Source organism: Melospiza melodia, chromosome 1 (assembly GCF_035770615.1).
Source record: "Melospiza melodia melodia isolate bMelMel2 chromosome 1, bMelMel2.pri, whole genome shotgun sequence".
NCBI lineage: Eukaryota > Metazoa > Chordata > Aves > Passeriformes > Passerellidae > Melospiza > Melospiza melodia.
Window position 1 is genome coordinate 24,336,467 of NC_086194.1, and position 6,999 is coordinate 24,343,465.

Below are 6,999 nucleotides of genomic sequence, written 5' to 3' on the forward strand. Positions count from 1 at the left end.
AGCTAAAGGTGTTCTTGTATTTATTGTATAGAGTACTTTCCCAGTACTTTAAACTACTGTTTATCAGAGACTAATTATTCAAAGGATTCTGTTGTAAGATAAGAATCTTATTGCATTTTTCACCTCTTTTATTGCATTGCAGAAGCACACAGTAGCTGAAATACAAACATATTCTGCATAGGACTGGGTTTTCTCTTGAAACCATGCCTAAAGGAAAAGAAAAGACTCATGTGACACCACAGAAAATATTGCTTCAGTCAAGGTTCCTTCAGTCAGCTTCAGCCTCCTTAGAAAATGAAGAATCATTTTGTTTGCTGTCCTGAAAATGGTGTAAAAGTTTGGGATCATGTGACAGATGATTTTCTTACCATGCTTTGCATCAGCAAAGGATGCACTCCCTGACCTCCTTGCCATGTTACAGTTGTGAAAATAGTTACAAGATCAATGTTTTCCTTCAATGTTGGTAATTAAAAAATTGATCGTGACGCTTGAAGAACTTGGAAACAGCTTAAAATTCATAGATTTGAAGTTTTAGGTGGAGAGACAGTGAGTTTTGAGGGCCAGGTAATGGTCATGCATACCTAATCTCAATGCACTCTATAAAGCCCTGCAGAACTGCTAAACTCGGGAAAGACATTACATAAAATTTAAGGATAGGAAAATGGAACCAAAAAGACTAGTGCAAGGCAGAGACAACGGAGGGCAAACTGAATTTTGTCATCTTGGTCTGTAAAGCGGTCGTTCCTTCCACAGAAAAGGGAGTGGCAGGGCTGAGGGACAAGCTAGGGCAGGACTCTGCCAAGGTCAGGTGGATCCAGTTGCCACTGCAGGAGGGAAGGGGAGGGACAAACAGAGGCTCTGGGGGCCTGTGGGGCCAGCCTGCCCAGCATGGGCACCGGCAGAGCCTTTGCACCCCATCTTCTGGTGAAGGCCAAGCAGGCAGCGAGGCACAGACACGGCGCTGCACCGTGCCTCCCCTCGGCACACACTCCCATTCCCCCATTCCACCACTTTGTGCTATACTAGGCTTGTGGAATAAAAGTATTCTTGAGAGAGCCATTCATTCCCTCCTCTTCTGCAGTCATGGCGATCCCTTGCTGCTGTTTTAACATTCCTGTGGCTTGTGTGCATGATTTCCTGGGCATGGAGCACACTGTCATCCCCGAACACAAGCTGTGTGTACGCTTCAGAAGCAGCAGTATAAAAACAAATAAAGGTGCGAGGGAAGGGAAGGGAAGGGAAGGGAAGGGAAGGGAAGGGAAGGGAAGGGAAGGGAAGGGAAGGGAAGGGAAGGGAAGGGAAGGGAAGGGAAGGGAAGGGAAGGGAAGGGAAGGGAAGGGTGCTTGTGTATGGCACAGGCTCTTTCACTTTATACAGAGCCCAGCAATGATGCACTAGAGTAGAAGGGATAATTTTTGAAGAATTTGGGTCCAGCCTGCCATAAAACTGTGCTCAGGGGAGTCTCAGAGTCTCAGGCTGCAAGTAGGAGCTGAGCTACCATTCACTGAAGGCAAAGAAAGCTGAAGGAGTTTGCACCACCAAACGATGCTCAGTACCTTTTCGGACTTAACCTACAATTAATTAATGGGGCTGTTTGCATTTATAGTTATGATGTTTAAATTATTTTTCCCAAGTCCAAACCACCATATTAAGGGAATAAGGCACAGACTTGAGTGGAAATCTGCAGACACCAGGATGCATTAAAAGCGACAGCTTTTTTGTATGGGATGTGACAGCTTCTCTAAAAAAACTATTTAAGGTTTGAGGGAGAATAGCATGCAAATGGGATGCCTGGTTTTCAAAAGTCCATCCAGCAGCTTGCACAAGCTTCCAGGGGAGCTGCTGGGAACTCAGAGGTTTTCAAGGACTCTAAAGATTTTTAAAATCAAGTCTATTATTTAGATGTCTATCTTGAGGCTCCTACTTCCAAAGTCATGTTTTATATCTCCATAATAGGTTGGAAAGTTATTCATGCACCAAAAGAAAGAGATCTGAGGGTAAAGATTACGGACTAATTTCACTTATTATCCATCAATGAAATTTCTGGTGCTCATCATCCAAAAGAAAAAATTAAAAAGATTGGAATTTAAGAGTGTTGCAACAGACTCACTGTTCAGTGTTTAATCAACCCTTAATTTTTCATCACAGAAAAAACATAGGAACGAAACCAGTAACTGTGGTTTTGCTTATCAGCTACAGAACAAGAAATTTGACTCAGCAAAGTAAGCTGTCACTGGTGCACGCATCAGATTAAGCACACAACTGCCTTTTGGCTGCTGGGCAATAGCCAATGTACTAACTTAAAATGAAACTACAAGGTGAGTATTTGGAAATTGGTTTTTACTTAGTTGTTCAGTCTTTCAGTGGAAAGGAAAATACATGTTGTTCTTGAAAAAGATTAAGTTTATGTGAGTTTTTGCTGAATTTATCCATTGCAATAAATCTGTAAAATAATAGTTTTAAACTAAATTAACAACATTAATCTGAATTCAAGCATTTTACTTGACAGGAAAAGAAACTTAATAAAGACTCTTTCAGTATATCTGTACCAGCTCAGACATTCAGAACACAGAAATTGAGCAAATGACTACCGATAGGAAACAATATCACTGTAGATCTCTGTAATAGTATTTGAAAGCCTGTAACTGCAAAAGCTGAATCCATGGGTAAACATATGAGAAAAAATGGATCTGGACAGCCAGGCTCCCACTAGCTCTGTTGAGGTCCACTGAGTCATAGGCTAGACCTTCCTTGTTGCCTTGGAAACACATGATAGTCCTAATTAATTAAAATAGGCTTTGGAAAGGCATAAAAATAACTGAAATACAGAAAAATGTGAACTTGTCTTCCCTAAACCTCAGTTTCCCCATTTATGTTTTGAAAATATAATGTTAATAAATATATTTATGAATTAAATAAGTATTTTTATGCACAAAGGAGCAAGAATAGATCTCTTAGATGTGTTCCAGCACAGCAGATACACATTTGCCATGGTTCTGCAAATGTGCTTGCTGTACACTCAGGAGCTGGTCAGACCCTATGATGCTAACAAACAGCATTTTCATCAGGCAGAGGTGCCTCCAAAATGTTTCCTGTAGTTGCAGATTATTGTCTGATAGGAGCTGTCTGCCTGTGCTGCTGTGCTGAAAGACACCCATAGCAGAAAGACACTATGGTGAGGTCCATGGTCCCAAATTCAAGCTGTCTGAGGTTTAGATAGCTACTCCAAAGGAACAAGCTGTTTTCCCTCCATAGTTACTCCAGGCTAGGCACTTCCTGAGAATTAGTCACACTACTGCTTTTAATCATCTGGTTTCAAGGCCAGATGACTCATTCTGTAAGTATCCATGTCTTTCTAAACCCAGCACCTATCTATGATCACTAAAGGGAGGTGAGATGCCTTTGGTATAGGGGAATGGGCCTTTCCTTAAGGGAATTGTACCTAACCAAAAAACACCACAAAATGCTCTGTGCCCTCCCAAATGGAGTGGGTGGTGGTAGTTAAAAGCAACAAGTTCATCTTTTTGGGGGTGCATAAACAAACTGTAGGATCTAAACCAGGAAATCAACCTTAGCAGTTTAGTTTTGGAAGCACATCCTCAGGTTGTGAGCCCTAGCAGAGCCATCAGAACTAAGACTGTGATTACAAGATTTAAGGGAATTTAGACCATGGAAAAATTTAAAAGACAAATAAGGAGACTTACTATTATCTTGGTACAAACAAGATGTTTCTAATGGCTTCAGTCTGAAAAACCTTGTGCTGGCAATACTCAGCTTGAAGAAATGATGCATGCATGATTATAACCCTGAAAAACAAACTTTTTTGAAGGTCTACAATTAGGTTATTTGAGTAGCCTTTGGATGTCCAGAGCTTTCCATAGTGTTCTATTCTCTTACTCTTGCAGAAATCTCTCTATTCTGGGCTGTTTCTGATTTTAATTAAAAGGAAATAATGATACAAGATATCTTCTTTCAGAAGGGAGAATGACAATTATAAAAGGTTAAGAAATACTTTAGACTCAAGGAAGTAGGGATCATGAATTACAGGAACTATACTATTATATTAAACACTCTTTTAAATCAGCATCTTTTGTTTCTTATCAAAGGTTTGCTTTTAGCTCCTAGTTGCACTAACTACCTTTAGAAATGGCTGCCAGGACTCTCCATTCTTTTTGTTTGTTCATTTTATTGGTGAGTTGGAGATCAATGTTAGAAAACAAGCAAAAATGCCATGCCTCAAAGTGTGCCATGAAAGGTAGCTGACAATAATCACTCTATGGGCAAAATCTGTACTGACTACATTTTGGGTAGAACCACTGACTGCAATAAGAGTTGGAATGAGTACAACTCAAAAGTTTGCTCCATTCAATGTGAGAAGAGAACCTCTTCTGATTTGTACCCATTTCTGTAAAAAGTCTGAATTACAACAATTGGGTGAATTATTTGCTTTTTTGGTAGGTATTTTTTATTGCAACAGGTTTTATCTAAATCAAGTCTTTAAAACACAGGGCCCATAATTCAAGGCTTTTTTCAGTGTCTCACTTCCACAAAACAAAGTCCTTCAATCAGGACTTTTCAGCAAAACTTACAGGATAACGGGTGGTGATGAGAGGCAGTCTTACAAAATTTGATGATATGGCAAAGTACTGTGGTAATTTAAACCAAACAACTTAGAAAATGCAAAACTCTTTAATTTAACCTTGAGGTCAGTTTCCTTGAGCATCTGAATTACTGTTGAAGCTGTTAAAACATCCTGTGATCAGTTTGGGAAAGAAGCTATTTCCCAGGGGAGTTTTGCTATATAGTTGGGCCAGACTCCTGCTCAGCCCTTTTGGTCCTGAAATGCTGCTGCAGTATAGAAAAACTAAGGATTTCTGGATGTTACAATTCTAGTTGGGTCAAGAATGTTGTCACAGAATCATTCTTGTGGCATTCTGAGATCTGATATCTAAGAAAACTAAGAAGTAGGGAAGCAAAAATGCAACAAATAAGCAAGAGAAAGTTTAACATATTTTCAATACGTAAAAAACTGCAAATCAGCATAAACTGAGGAAAAAGCAATGGTGTTTTTAGTTTCAATTAAATTTAAATTATACCTGTTTTTCACAGAGTCACAGAATGGTCAAAGCTGGAAGGTATCTTTGGAAGTCATCTGCTCCAGCCCCCTTGATCAAGTAGGGTGCTTTAGAGCCAGTTGCCCTGGATGTGTCCAGATGGCTTCTGAATATCTCCAAGGGTGGAAACTCCATGATCTCTCCAGGCAACCTGCAGCACTTGTTCATGGAAAGAAATGGATGAAAATAAAGACTTTGTTCTTTTTTCTTGACAGGTCTTCTAAAATTGCATCTCGCTTCTGTGAATCATCAGCTGCTTCTTTACCTCTACTTTTCCATGTTTGATTGATATTGATGAGCTAATGGTCTCAAGATACAGGGAAAACTGATTTTAGTGAACTTCACATCTAGTCTATAGAAGCTTGTTTCTGAAGAGGGAACATTGTCTCCCACCACACAAAATGGTACCTAGTCTGTAGCTCTGGAGCCACAAATACAGCTTCAGTGCTGTGTGTGTGTCTGATGGAATCCAGAGGAGCCAAGGGAATTCCTCTCTGTGGTTGGGGACTGCAGTAGAACTGTGCTTGTTACAAGAGTGGTCCCTGGAACTCATATATAACAGGACAGGGACAGCTGAGCAAACATGGTACCAGGGAGAACCTTTCCTCATTTTTTTAAGTGGCCAAAATAAGGAAAAGGACAACAAAGGGAAAAACCAAACGCTACAATAAGGATTCAGATTTTAGACTGGCAAAAAGTAATATTGTGAATAGAAACACTTTTTATTCCCTGCCAACATATACAAAAGACGGTGGAACTATGCTAAGTGGAGTGGTTGAGATCCACAGTAAAAGGCTGAGCTTTGCACTATGGCATCTTTATGTCCTCTTCAAATATGATGATCAAAGGTCAATGCATTCTACTCTTTGATGGTATTTTGTTTAACAGTGAAACTTGACAAGGAAGTTATTATCCCCATTCCTATGTGCAGCTCTACTGTGGAACAATTATTAAAAAAATCAACCAAACCAACACAGAAAAAAAAACCCAAAGCAAAAAAAAAACATGCCTAAACCCCAACAACCCAGCCTAGAAGCTAGTGGCCAACAGAGAAGAATGTTTTGCTCTCTAGGCTCCCTCTTCTGGCTCTGGACTAGTAGCTTTCTAATGAGCACAGTTGCTGGAATCATACTTGTTTCTGTTAACAGAATAACTACTTCAATGTACAAAGAAATAAAGAGGAAATAGTGGAAAAGTGGAAGAAATTACATTCTTGCTTAAGAATAGAACTAATTTGATATCCCAAGTAAAGCTTAGCATTTGTAAGGTGTGATGGAAATAAAATTTAAAAATTATTCAGTTACTAGTAAATGTATGATATTCAAGATGTTAAGAGGAGATAAATGCTTTAGTTGTTATGCACTAGATTCAGTAAATATTTAAACCAATATCCTTGTACAGCTTTTGTGACTCATTTGTCATTAACAGGTGTCCTTTTCCCACAGTAGCTTCAGTAGACCATAAAAACTATCTTGAAGCCTAAAAGATGTTAAGCCTGTGAATTCAGAAATTGTTGACAAACATAAGCACAAGGAAAGAAAGACCTGGCCATGTCAAAGAAGGGAATGACACAAAGCTGCAGCAGAACACAGGTGCATATTTGGCTTAGGGCATGCCTATTTTTTTTTCCTCTGGTCATAAAAATTAGAAAACAGGCCACTGCTTGAGGAAAATGAAGTTTTGGGTGTGGGACCTTCTTCCTCCCCTCTCAAGGGCTTTAAATGTGTACAGAGGTAGAAACTTTAGTAATGGTATACCATTTTGGGTTTCTGGTCACTTTTTTCAACTAACAGATAAGCTAAACAACCAAGCTTGCATGTTCTGTTGGTTTTGTTTCTGAAGAAGTTCTTTACAGATTTGATAAATGTTAAAGGATTTTAAAAGT